Source organism: Protopterus annectens, chromosome 5.part0 (assembly GCF_019279795.1).
Source record: "Protopterus annectens isolate FY-2018-M chromosome 5.part0, PAN1.0, whole genome shotgun sequence".
In the NCBI taxonomy this organism is placed as follows: Eukaryota; Metazoa; Chordata; order Ceratodontiformes; family Protopteridae; genus Protopterus; species Protopterus annectens.
The window spans coordinates 225,957,662-225,973,106 of record NC_056735.1 but is presented as its reverse complement, the minus strand read 5'-3'; positions in this window follow the sequence as shown (position 1 = coordinate 225,973,106).

The window sequence follows — 15,445 nt, the reverse complement described above, 5'->3', positions numbered from 1 at the left end:
GAAATGAACAGCTATGTATGGGGTGACATTTTTTTTTTGGGAACAGATTGCCCTTTTTTTTTAAGGTTTGAGTAGGATGTTAGGGAAGGATAGTAGGTATATTTGAAGAGGTAGGTTGGGTAGGAAGACAAACAAGACAGCATACCATACCAGAGTAAACACAACCAGTCCAGGGTAAACAGCTTGAATGGGGAGGGATGTTTGGTAATTGGAAGCCCACGAGCCCCCAAGTGGATACAGTAGGACTGAGGTCCCCACCCTTGAGCAGTCACCACTGCACCTTCACGGCCCTGAAGGTGGCTGTGCTGGGGGCTGAGCAGGAGGGACAGGCTGACCCCCTAAATGTACCATGTGGCCCTCAAGCTGGCATAGCAGATCTCCCAATTCCTTGCGGAGCTTGCTACACACCAGACCCCAGACCTGGCTTTGGGTGACAGGATCCTGTCCACGTCCATGCCCAGGGGGGAATGATCCTCATCCCCTGAGGCAGTGCCACCCGAAGGTGGTGCAGGACCAGTAGGTGAGGAGTTCCCAGGGTGGGTCCCAGATGTGCTGGGGCCTGGTGCCAATGGCAGATGAGGCAGGAGAGGCAGATCCACTGGGATTGGCCTTCCCAGACGTGCTATGGTGTTGCAGTTTTAGAACATATGTTGGTTAGTAATGATAAACACATTCCAGGATTAGTTATAACTGCATGCATGAGTATTCCCATTAACCCAAAACAACAGATTTGGAACATTTGCATAGCAAACAGAACACATGCATATATGAAACCACAGTGGGCATTACACCGGCATGCAGGTTACATTGATAGCAATGGGCCACCAATGATAGTATTTGAACATGAAACATTAATTGGGATATATTTCACCATTTGTTGAACAATAGGACACATGTCCCAACAGTAGATTTGGTGGAAAACATACCCATGCATTTATGTGTTTAGATTATTGTTGAAGATAAGGTGGGGGAGAGAGAGAGATGTCAATTAACAAATGTAGATTCTGGCAGTGGTCACAGCTTTAATGAACATTGCTCTAATCATTGCTCTACAGGTATTATTACAATAACCTATGGCCTTGGGTTGGGCAGTAGTATATTTGTATATAGCTAATTAATACCTTCTCTTACCTGGAAGACCTTAGGAGGGAATGTTTGTTAATACTACCTGACTGTTTCTACCTATATTCACATAGTCAGAGTTACGTATGTGCACTCATACTGTGTGTGTGTTTGTGTGTGTGTGTGCGTGTGTGTGTGTGTGCGTGTGTGTGTGTGTGTGTGTGTGTGTGTGTGTGTGTGTGTGTGTGTGCTACTGCCATACTCTGTCTTGATTTTAATTGGTCACCCTGGTTGGTAGCAGGGACCAGTAGCTTTCATAGCATGACAGTTTTGAAAATTTCTTGGGGGAGACCACTTGGTGTATGTACTTATCTTGCTGTCATTTGCAGCCTTGTGGTTGGTCCATGGGTGTTGGACACAGTATAACTACAGCCTTCTTATAGCTATTTTATACCTTCTCTTACCTGGAAGACCTGTGGAGGGAATGTTTAACACTGCCTGACTGTTTCTACACATATTCACAAAATACTAGTTGAAATTATGCATACAGTTTACTACCACTCCTGGGATTCGAACCGTGGCTGTTTCTGCTAAAAATACAAGTTTGTGCTTCATTCGAAGGAGCTATTGAGAAACTGCTATTTTTTCTTTGAATGATTTCTTTCTCATTCTCTCTTTGCTGTACAGTTTGACCTTGTAATTACAACATTCTTATACATACATTCCTATACATACCTTTTGACATAGCACAGTGTGAAAAACTGTGGGTAACACAACATTACTATTCAGATATCAGATCTTGGTGCATGACATTTTTCATATCAGTTAAACTTGTGTCTTATAGAGGCACTAATTTTGTCAGATGAGGCTTGATTGTTTAATGCTTTCAGGATATAGTTGCTATGCATAACCTGTACACATTTCAATTCATACCATACCAGAGTAAACACAACCAGTCCAGGGTTTTGAATTATATTGACAGGCAGTTACACTTTTATTTATATATAACCTGTATGAGACTATTACTGTAATATTGTCTGGTTTATTCAGTACAAACCATACCCATTTTAATACTACCAGGTGACATTCTTCTCCTTTATATTTATTTGGTATGAATACTACAAACTAGATTGTTGCTCACCAGCCTCATGACGCAGCCTTTGCAACCTGCTGGCATGGCCTTCCTGGTTCGCAGCCCACTCAGCTGGAGCTATAAAGAAGATAGAGAAACATTTATGCATACTGTAGAATATGAACAGCCAAAGCATGTGTTTCAAGGGAATGGAGTATGTGACAGTTTGTATAAACTGAGATGTACTGAGTACTGTGAACTCTGAACTGTGAATAATGGAAAAATACTGAACAAACAAGAGTCTGCCTGAAAGCAGGAAATGTGCCTTTTATGGTAGTGTATCCAATTCTCTGTTCTGCCTGGAAATATGATGATGTGAATTGTCTTATGTTTACGGGTAAACCTTTGATTGGTTAATTGCCCTGCATAATGATCTAATTGGTTCAGTTTTATATTTTTGTACTATCAGCAATATCACCAGTATATAAGCTTGTTTATTCCTTTGTTCTGGAAGTCTCCCTGGTGCTTTCCATGAGGCTCCTGCACGTGTGTACTGTAGTTAATAAAAGCCACTGAAAGAGAGAAAGAACTGTATCTGTCTTCATTCTTACAGTAATGTACGACTTAACAATTGATGCCGTTTACTCGGATCTGAATTAAGAACAAGCTGCAGCAGTCGAGAACTGAACGAAATACTGCTAAAAGGGCCCACAACAGATTTTTCTGTTTCTGTAGTATTTCTTTCATTTTTCTGTCCCTGTCTGCTTTCTAAAGTTTTATGAACAAAATTTTTTTATTTTATCTGACAAAGTTATGATTTCTCTCCTTCAGTCGTTTTAAGGTAAGTGGCATGCATTTCTTTTCTGCTTTGAATACGCAGTATGAGAGTGGGGTTAATATGGAAAATACTGGCATCATGCATATGAAAGGAGGAATGATAGTGGGGTAATAAGACATTTTTATAACGCCTTAGCTAGACCTGTGTTAAACAGGTATAGCTTATTGTGTGAGAGTGGGGTAATAAGATGTTTTTATAACGCCTTAGCTAAACCTGTGTTAAACAGGTATAGCTTATTGTGTAAGAGCGGGGTAACAAGACGTTTTCATAACACCTTAGCTAAACCTGTGTTAAACAGGTATAGCTTCTTGTATGAGAGTGGGGTAACAAGACGTTTTCATAACGCCTTAGCTAAACCTGTGGTAAACAGGTATAGCTTATCGAGTGATAATGGGGTACTGAGTGAAAATGGGAGCGAATGCGGGAAAATTAAATGAGCCAGAAAAAGGTACACCAGCTGGTTATATGTTTTATTGGGTGTCCCGGGACAGTTGTATGTTTTTAGATCAGTGGATTGTCCTTACTAAGGATGACGGCGATCTTGCTTTTCCGGAAAATGGTAGTTTTAATAAAGATGTTCTGATTAATTTACAAAAAAAATTAAAAAAGAAAGGAAAAATACCAGGGTTGTGCTGGGCAGCTTTTAATGATTGGATGTGCGAGGCTAAAGAACAAGAAAAAGATTCGGTCGTTAGTAGTCTTAAGGATAGTCAACAAAAGTTAAAAGAGCAGATAAAGGAACTGCGACAAACTACTAAGAATCTAGATATAGCTAATGGTAAACGTTTAAAAGAACCACCCTTTAAGGGATTATATCCGGTACAAGAATTAAATAAATTACAGATACCTGAATCATCTGAAGATGATAATCCATGGTTCCCCCCACCCCCTACGGCTCCTCCACCATAATATCAACCTTCACAACTACAGGATGGAACTGTTAGTTCTACAATACAGAGTGAAGGCCGGTGGAGGGAAGAGCAAATCATTCCTGACCCCAGATGGGGAGATCAGGTGATAGGAGGCCAGTCTAGCTGCCTAGCTATAGAACAACCTGACCAAATAGATACAGGCAAATCATCCCCTAGAGTAACCCACTCTAAGATAAAGAAACAGCACAAAAGAAAAGTGCAAATGCTTTTTGACCCTATTTCCAGTCAGCTGAAAATACCTCAAAACAGGAAAACTGTATATTCACACAAGGGTAAATATTATAAGCAATGCCCAATTGTGATTAAGGACAAGGATGGTTACATTAGTCTGGATAAATCTCATCAAAGCTTTACTTCCAATTCGAGCATGAGCTCATCAGATGAAGCAGGAGTACTTCCACTGAGGGAGGTTCCAACTCCAGCACATGCTAGAGATGCGGAACAACCAGCTACTGTAGTTGTACCTAGGGCATGGTTGGCAGTTGATTTTCAAGCTATTACTAAATCTCTTCCACCCATTCGTAATAACCCCGCAAAGTTTCAACACATATTAGCTGGACACATATGTTTACAAAATCCTACTATAGAAGAAGTTAAAGCTGTCCTCCAATACACTGTTCCAGCTGATCTGATGAAACGTATCTGGGATCATTCTAATGTCCCCACCCCAATATCAAAGCATAACACACAAGGGGAAAACGGTTTTGAAGCAGTCAGACAATGAATAGTTGATGCTATCATTGTCATAGTGCCACCTACCCCAAATTGGTCTAAGATTAAGTCAGTCATACAGAGAGAAGACGAACCTACATATGAATACTTACAATGACTTACTGATGCCTTTGAGGCATATTCTGGATACCCAGAGCCCACCGAAGGTCCAGCACAGAGTGGGCTGTCAGCTGCTTTTGTGGATGGGTTACGCCCTCAAGTGAGAGATAAATTAAAAGAAGTATGTTTGAATTGGCCTAGTCTGGGCCTGCATGAGTTAGTTCAGCAAGTACAATACCTATCTGACCATTTGACTAAAGAAAAAAAGGGTTTACAGGAAAAATTAGTGCAAGCACAAATTCAAATGTGTAATGCTTTGGGCCAACCTGGTCACTGAGATAGAGGACAAGGGTGGGGAAGGGGGAGGGGTAGAGGTCACAGTCCAGCTACTCAGAATAAACAAAACTATCAAGGTACGCAATCGACCCAACCTCAGAATCCCAGTAATCAGACTGAATGTTTCAATTGTGGCCAGATAGGCCATTTGAAAAATGAGTGTCCATATTTGGCTGAACAACCTGCACCATACACTGAGGCACCACAACAATGGAATTTTAACTGGACGCCAAACCCTCGACAGCAACCACAATGAAGGTTCCCTGAACAGAAACAACAGCAGTTGTACCCCTTCCTTCCTGTGGATCAGGACGGGCCACATGTTTTGTTACTGGTTAAAAATAAACCATATCCATTTTTGATTGATACTGGAGCGACTAAATCTATGCTAACTAGCAGAACGGCCATGAATATTCCACTTTCTAATAAAGTAATTAAAGGAGTAGGTGTCTCCGGTATACCTATTAAGTATTCTGAAACAACCGTCCCAGTCCCAATAACTTTGGGACCATTGCAGGAAAATCATGGCTTTTTGGTAGGACCCTCAGCGCCTTTAAATTTATTAGGAAGAGACTTGCTTTGCAAAATGGGGGCCACCATTTTTTGCACAGCTGATGGAGTTTATCTCCAAGTACCTTCAGACCAACAGGACACTACTTTAGCAGCCTTGGATGATACCATCACATTACAACTGATGTGTATTCAGTCAGATTCTAACAGAAATGAAGATTTACACTCCCTACCCTCTTACTTGTGGACAACTCATGATAATGATGTAGGATTTTTGACTTCAGCTATCCCTGTAAAAATTACTCTAAAACCTGGAGCAAAGTTGCCGTGAGTACCACAGTACTCTCTGATGGCTGAGGCTATCTCTGGTATAGCCCCTGTTATTTCAGCACTAGCACAGCAAGGCATAATAGTACCCACCACAAGCCCATGTAATACTTCTATATTACCAGTAAAGAAACCTGGTAAACAAGCTTACAGATTTGTACAGGATTTACGGGAAGTTAACAAAGCAGTTATGCCTGTCTTCCCAATTGTGCCAAACCCAGCTACTATTTTAAGCTGTATCCCACCTACAGCTAAATGTTTTACAGTAATAGATAATTAATCAGCTTTTTTCTCTATTCCAGTACATTCTGATAGTCAATATTTGTTTGCTTTTACCTACAAAGGGCAACAGTATACTTGGACCCGATTGCCCCAGGGGTATGTAGAATCCACGACTTTATTTTCAAGGGAAATGCATAGACAATTACAAGATTTACAACTACCGCCACTTTCAGTTCTAGTCCAATATGTGGACGATATACTTATAGCCTCCCCAGATAGTAACGCCTGTAAGGAAGATTCTCTTTTAGTGTTAAAATCTTTAGCCGCATGAGGATTTAAAGTAAATAAATCAAAATTACAATATTGTCAAAATAAAGTACAGTATTTGGAACACATTATTGAAATGGGTTCTCGCCGGATACTCCCAAACTGTATCAGTTCTATTCAAAATGCACCATGTTCTGTAACCCAGAGGCAACTTAGAGGGTTCCTTGGAAAAGCAGGATACCGCAGACAGTGGGTGTCTAATTTTTCAGAAATTACCGCCCCTCTGTTGCAACTCTTGAAAAAAGACATTACAGACCTTCTACCCTGGACATCACAGCATGATGAGGCTTTTCAGACAATCAGAACAGCCCTGGTAAATCCTCCTGCCTTAGGGTTACTGGACTATTCTAAACTTTTCATTTTCTTTTGTTGTGAACAAAATAAGACTGCTCTGGGTCTCTTAACCCAGCAACGCACTGGAGGATACCGACCAATTGCTTACTATAGCACTCAATTGGATCCGGTTGCTTCTGGTTATCTAGCTAGCTTATGTGCTGTGGCTGCTGCTGCCATCTTGGTAGATATGGCAGCTCCACTAACCCTGGGACATGACACTGTACTTGCAGTCCCGCATGCTGTTCAAGCCTTACTTCTGAAAACTAAAACACAATATCTTTCAAATGCACGCCTTACTAAGTATGAGATAAGTTTAATGGGAAATCCTGCTTTACAAATTAAATGCTGCCCACCACTAAACCCTGCCTCTTTAATACCAACCTCAGATGAAGGCGAACCACATGATTGTGTGTTAGTAGTTAACTCTGTTCGTTCTCCTAGGTTGAATTTATTTGATACTCCTTTGCAAAATCCTGATTTAGTTCTTTTCGTTGATGGATCCTGTTTAAGAACAAACTCCGGAAAATTCCAAGCTGCTTGGTCAGTCTGCACACCGACTGAAGTATTGCAATCAGCACGATTACCTACAGGTGCCTCCACGCAGGCCGCAGAATTAGTGGCATTATCACATGCATGTAAACTAGTTAAAGACAAGTCTGTTACTATTTATACTGATTCCTGTTATGCCCATGGTGTAGTTCATGATTTTGGCATATTATGGAAAGAACGAGGGTTCTTAACTTCCTCCGGAACACCCATTAAAAAACATTTTTATATCAATAATTTATTACAAGACTTATTGTTACCTTCTGAAATTGCTGTTGTTAAATGTGCAGCCCATCAATCCAATGACACTTTCAAACGTAAGGGCAATAATTTTGCTGACTGGCCTGCTAAACAGGCTGCTTTCTCACAAACTGTTCAGGGTCACTTTCTGCAGCCATTACAATCTATGTAAACTTTTGATGAAACAGTGCTAAAAGCTTTACAGAATGAGGTTTCAGAATCAGAAAGAAAAACATGGCTGGCTCAAAATTGTTTTAAAAGCTCTGATTTAGTTTGGCAACATCCAGATGGCAGATTGGTCTGCCCCTTATCCATGCTAACTTCCCTCATTAAAGCTTATCATTTGCCAGCCCATGTCGGGGTACAAGCTTTAATAAAACAAATCCAAAAGGATTGGTTTGCCCCAAAGCTTTCTGCTTCTGTGCAGCACTTTGTGAGCACATGCTCCGTTTGTTTACAGTACAATATTTCCAAAGGCACAATGGCTCCCGCATAACCCTTACCAAAACCATTGGGACCATTTTGTGCTTTGCAATGGGATTTTATTGAATTACCACTTTGTGCACATTTTAAATATGTTTTAACTGTTGTTGATGTTTTTTCTGGATGGTTAGAAGCATACTCTTGTGTGAAAAATGATGCTATCTCAGTTGCTAAGAAACATTGTTATGAATTTATACCTCGATATGGTGTTCCTTGTTATATATATTCAGATCGTGGAACACATTTTACAGTTCAATTAATTGACTCACTGTGTACTATGTTGGGCATCACTCTAAAATTTCATTGCCCGTATAGACCGCAGGCATCTGGAATCATTGAATGCATGAATCAAACACTGAAAACTAGACTAGAAAAAATTACTACTGAAACAGGCCTCACTTGGGTACAGGCCTTACCACTAGCTTTGCTCTCTATGAGAGCACAAGTACATCCTACTAAAGATCTTTTTCCTCATAAAATTCTAATGGGCCGTCCTATGCGCATGCCCATGACTCCACCATGACCCTTTTCTGAGTATGATGCGTTTGATCATGATGTTATTGTATACTGCACTTCTCTTGTTTCTTTCTTACAGTGTTATCACTGCCAAGTAGCAGCAGCACAACATAACCCTGATCCTTTCACGTCCTCTGAACTTCAACCAGGTGATTGGGTGTACGTCAAGTCTTTCTCCAGAAAAACAGCACTGAAACCTCATTGGAATGGCCTTACCTGGTTCTATTGACAACCTCTTCAGCAGTACGATTACAAGGCTCACCAACCTGGATTCATATATCACACGTTAAGAAAGTCGCCCCTTCTGAAGATCAAACACCTCTACCTTTCATGGCTCCAGATTCTCCACCTATCGCTTCCCATACTCGAAGCCATACTGTCCCTGCACCTGATAATGTCTGACATTTCTCCAATCGGAACATTTCTCCATTCCAATACAATTCAACCGAAACCACCATTTCCACAAAAGTACTGTACAGCTATTTTGGTGGTTATTTTTGTTGTTCTCATATTTCTACTGTGGCCATTTCTATTTTCCGCTACAGTAACACCTCATGCCAAAAGAACTGCATGGCATCCACCATTCAATACCTACCAAGCTATAAAATATACTTATGCATCATCCCTTAATGTCTCCAATTGCTGGATCTGCACTGCTATTCCTACGGTTCATGGGGGATTGATGCTAAATATAGTTCCTTTAGGGATTGAAGAGACTTGGATGAATCTGATCTACGACACATCAAGAGTTATTTCAAAACACAAAGTAGCATTACAGTTGTCTGTCCGTCAAAATGGAACTGTGTGTTTTCAAAAACTTGATAAAACCGGAGTAGGGTGGAGCCATTGCAACAAAACAGTGGTATATAACTGCACTGCATGGGGTTGTGTAACAGATTTCTCACCTATATTAAGAATTGTTAAAAACTCTATAGCTAACTTTTCCCAGAAAATAGAAACTGTCTACTGGAAAATGTTTGAAGGGCGGCAGAATACTGGGAATCACTTTAAGTCTATCAATATCACCATTAAAGTAGAGAACTGTTATTTTGTGTGCAGAAGAAAAGCATATAAATGGCTACCAGGAAACTGGTCTGGTAGCTGTTTCCTGGGTTACCTAGTTCCAGCTATCCGACATGTATCAACATTACCTAAGGGAAAAATTCGGAACATTCGAGAGGTCAAGAAGCCTGACAATCCGGTAGGCCATGTTGATGCTTCATGGATCTATCATCATGACTTAGATCATGCTAGTACCAAAGGACTGTCCCATATGGACTTGGGTGATGATGTAATATCATGGGCTGGTATAATTCCGTCATACGGAGCAGTGAAATCAATTTGGGAACTGAGAAAGTTATCTAAACTGCTCGAAATTTTGAGCAATGCTACATTTTCTGCCTTAGAACTAGTAACCGATGAACTGACTGCTATGAGGGCTGTAGTACTCCAAAACCATATGGCCCTCGATTTCACCCTAGCAGCGAAAGGAGGAACTTGCGCTTTAATCCAGGAGGAGTGCTGTACGTTTATTCCAGACAATCAGCACGAAATTGAAAGTCACCTTGAACTGATTCAGAGAATTTCCAAACTCTGAGAGGCCAAAGAGGCTGATATCTCAACATGGGCTTGGTTGACCAACCTGTTCTCAGGTTGGGGAGGTGGACTGTTGAAGCTGATTTTGTTAATTGCAGTATTAGCAATTGTTGTTTTCATTGTCTTATTTCTAATCAAAGCACTGATCTTGAAATTAATGTCTTCAAAAACTGTGAAGAAAGTTCCTAAACTTTATATGCCTGCAACTATGACTGCAGATAATGAAATGAAAATGTCTCTCAATGATTAAAAGACTAGTAGCATGGTTATGCTAGATTTGTGGCAAATGTATGACAGGTTAAATGATGATGCTTACACAGCATCAAATGGGGGATTGTAGAATATGAACAGCCAAAGCATGTGTTTCAAGGGCATTGAGTATGTGACAGTTTGTATAAACTGAGATGTACTGAGTACTGTGAACTCTGAACTGTGAATAATGGAAAAATACTGAACAAACAAGAGTCTGCCTGAAAGCAGGGAATGTACCTTTTACGGTAGTGTATCCAATTCTCTCTTTTACCTGGAAATATGATAATGTGAATTGTCTTATGTTTACGGGTAAACCTTTGATTGGTTAATTGCCCTGTATAATGATATAATTGGTTCAGTTTTATATTTTTGTACTGTCAGCAATATCATCACTATATAAGCTTGTTTATTCCTTTGTTCTGGAAGTCTCCCTAGTGCTTTCCATGAGGCTCCCACATATGTGTACTGTAGTTAATAAAAGACACTGAAAGAGAGAAAGAACTGTATCTGTCTTCATTCTTAAAGTAATGTATGACTTAACAATTAACAATACCTATCCATCACATACACAGGCTGGAATTTGGTAAACAGTTATTGATATGAATACTTACACACACCAGGGACATCACCCCTCTGCCATGCTTCTTGGACCCACTGGTCCAACAGCTCCCTCTTCCTCTGCTTCAAATCGGCATAGTGGTGCCTGACCTGCTCACCAGTGCAAGGGATGTCAGTGGGACTAGTGAGGTCACAGGCGAGACTTTCCCAGGCCTCTGCTTTATATTGGGTGCCCTGGTACGGGTCCTGCAGCAGGCTCACATCGTGGTTTTTAACAAGGAGTCCTACCATGAACTTGGACTCCTGTATGCCCCAGCTCTGCACCTGAAAGTGCATGCCCTCTCCAACACCTGCCATACTCCCTACAGTGAGGAGCTACAACCAGTTATGAGCTGTATTCCCACCTGCAAGGTTTAAATACAGCCAATTTCCCACCCTTTGCCATGATTGGACGGTTTTGAATATGCTGAGCTAAGCTAAGCTACAGGCAAACCTGCTTAGCTAAGGCTGGCAGTGCTTAAAGGGCAGGTTCAGCACTGGTTACCAATGGGAAAATACACTTAGCTGGGCTACTCATTGCTTAGCATTCATATTTAAGCAATGCTTACACCTGGTCAGCATAGCTGTGCAATGCTTAGCACTGCTTATGTTTTATTTTATAGACTATCAACTGTATGAGATTAATTCATCATTCCTGGCATATTATAATTTTATTTACCTTCCCTGACATCCCCCAATGTGCTTTCATTACATTTATTCTTGTGTGTCTATACTGTATGGGACACATGTGCTTATATGGGGGTTTTACAACTTTATTACACTGACACCTCACATCTGGACCTACTATACTACTGTGGTTGACAAATATATGTTATTTACTACCTAATTATTAAAAAAATAAATTATGTACTGCTTTCACATGTAAGCTGCTAATTGGTTTTATTGGGGATTGAACCAGGAACAACTACTTGCAAAGTGAATGCTCTAACCACTGTGCTATTTCTGTATTGTTATGCTTGGAAGTATATACCTATTTAGTACCTTCTGATGTGTAAGCTAGGCTCAGCAGAGCTGCGTGATGCGCACACCTGCTCAGCTATGCTTAGATTTTATTGCAGACTGAAAAAAAAAATTAAACTGTTGTGCTTTAGTTTTTGTACTGTAGGGGTAAGCACACTGACTTCTGCAACATTATCTGTGGGGGGCTGTGCTTTTAATACAGTGATGACATGACAGGCTTTGCATTTGAGAGGTATACTCTACAGACACTAACAGTGTCCACCATACCTCTCAACTGTACAGATTGTCACAGAATACCCAGATATTTACCTTATATTTTTGGTCCATTTTTTATACAATTGTGGCTTTCTGGCAGATTAGAGACTGCATTAGGAAATAATGACAGACATTTAAGTTTTACAATTCATACCTTTTGTGGACTTGATGCTAATGTGAAGCCTGTCATTCTATCGACTTTATACATTTGTGAGAGCAATATCTCACATTTGTCCCTTATTTATTATGGCTTTGTCCAGATTACTTGTCTGCTTGACAAGTAATGGTGCCCAAGGACACTCTCGTTATATTTAAATTGCCGTACGGCAATTATGGAGTGCAAGGGGCGTGTGTTTACTGACAGCACTGCTCTCAGACACCCCCTCTGCATTCGTGCACAGAACAGTGTCCATTTTAGAGCAAGGCAGTGCACCTTTATGAATATGGATGGCGTGCTGCCGTGCTGCACGGGAACAGTCCCTTCCATGCAAAAATAACTTAATCTTGCACGGAAGTTTGCTGAATCATGGGGAAAATGTATAACTGTGTTGTTCCCTAGTATATGGAGGGAGCAAATCATGAAGAAAAATGACAAATTCACTCTCATGATCAAAGCTCCCTAACTAACTAAACTCTGTGGTTGAGTCAAAACACGAGGTGAAGCTAAGTATTTTGACCTCCATGAGTGATGGTATTACATAGTAGGAGATGATCATGGACTGCTGTATTCCTATGAAACAAAGGGTTATTTATAAAGTAAGAGGACTTATGGGTGAATGCTGTAAAAGTTATGCTCAATATTCTATTACTGTATACAGCCACAAAATGTACCAGAAATATAAAACCCAAAAATGACAATAAGTAAAACAGTGGAAACGTATATTCACAACAACAAACACTGGGGTGGGTTTGGATTGTTCAGTTTACCCTTCTGGTCTAACCCCAGCACTGACAGCTAAATAAACAAATGCAAAACCACAGAACATCCACAATGACTTGAGATCCACTCCCAAAATGTAAAGATGTATGAATTCTGAAAACAGAAGCATCCAGTAATAGCATCATTAATTAATTGTCCTTCATCTCCTCAGTGACAGAGAATACTAATAACATTATTAAAATGAAAGGTAATTATTTTCACTGTGCTTACAACTTTATATAATTTTATTTTCAGATATACATTTTCACATACTTCCTTAAAAGTAGTCTCTCTCTCTCTCTCTCATACACACACACACACACACACACACACACACACACACACACACACACACACACACACACACACACACACACACACACACACACACACACACACACACACACACACACACACACACACACACACACACACACACACACACACACACAGACCACACATTTTCAAATATCCTGTTGTTCATATACATACATCACACATATTGATAAAACATGCTAAATATTTCATGCAACAAACAAGTTATATTTAGGCAAGCTCACTGTCACCAGGATACATTTGTTTCCGTATAAAGTAGATATGTTCACTGACATGAATGTGCCTATGTGTTATGTTGTATGAGTGTATGTAAAGGATGACACCCACGTACTATTTAGGTAATAGCTTGCTGGGCAAACACGGATATAACCATCTACTATATATCTCCATGTGTAGAGAAGGATGGTATAACTTCTGTCATGAAACAAAATCATCTCTTCCAGCCAGTACATTTTTGGATAAAAAGTCAGTATAGCAGTGTACATCTGTGTGTTGGCGGAATGACTGCACTTTGTACATTTCAGGCAGTACTCTCCCTGGCTCCTTATAATACTGGTGATAATTCAGTGTCAAGCAAATATAACCTGAATTTACAAAACAGACTACTATCTTTTCTGAAGTAATTTTTATATTATTACAGAAAAATAATTTTATAAATTAAATACTATGTTGAAAATACATAATTGAAAAGACTTTAAGGAACTGCATTACAAATGTATGCATCATGCACGTCACACAACACACGTAACAAAGGAAAACATTTCCATGGGATAATAATAATAATAATAATAATAATAATAATAATAATAATGATAACAATAGCAAACAATGGTGGGAGTGTGGATTATGCAGTATTTTCCCATCTGTGCTTCATTCAATCCACTAGGACTTTAGTCTTGTGGTCTAAATGTAGACGTCATAGCTAAATACTATGCAACTCCCATCTATCATTGATTATTGTTTAATTATATAATGACAAGGAAGTTTGTCATTTTCAGAGTGGCTATAAGCTGATTTTCTCAATATGTATATTCTAGAATTTGAAGAAAAAAAAACATTAATCACATTTTAAAATAAATCACTGCCATCAGAAATGTAAACATATGTCATTTTATTTACCTTACTAAACAGGGAGTTTGAAAAAAAGTGTATCACTAGCATCAATAAACTGGAAACATTACAGTGTGCAACAGACAAACAAAAGCTGTTGTTTTAGCATTAACAAAATGTCCATTTTACAAAACTGATCCCACACATTATATGCAATAAAGGATCATTAATTTGTTGAAACTTGCATGCAGACTGGATACCAAATTAGTATGCCTATTGTAAATTGAGCATATATGAATAGAAAGAAATCTGGTAGCTGAATTATTGTTAAGGGGCCAGACATTTGACTTGCATAAACTCCATAATCCTAAGTTTAATACTTTTCATGAGGACAGAGCAAAACCATAAAAATCAGAAAAATCAGGAACATTCTGCAAAACTCTGGACAATTGAGGGGTCTGTTTATACAGGCAGCAGGATCGATTGCACTACTTGTAACTATACCACTGAACTGTCCAGAGCTTTGATAATTTTCCTTATATTTTTGCCCTGTCCCTCATAAAATATTTGATTGTCTGACGAATCCCTGAAGATCTGTGTCAGTCAATAGTGCCAGACATTAGAGCTTCAAAAAAATAAAGCGAAAAAAAAGAAAGAAAAAGAAAACCAGAGAGAAACATACTGAGATGATAGATGATAATGTTCTTTTCCCTGACATCTCTCTTACACTGATGTACTGTGTAAGCATGGGTAAGCAAGTCCCATATGCAGGAATAGTACATCAATATACAGGGGAGAAAGCAGAAGAACAATAACGTTTTTTCATACATTATTGAATAAAGTTAAGCAATTTCTTTCTTACATAATTTTATTGTGTAATGCCAATAATCCATGGCTGGGTGTGGGTGTCACAGGATTTACCCGTGGTTGCCTTTGTTTGA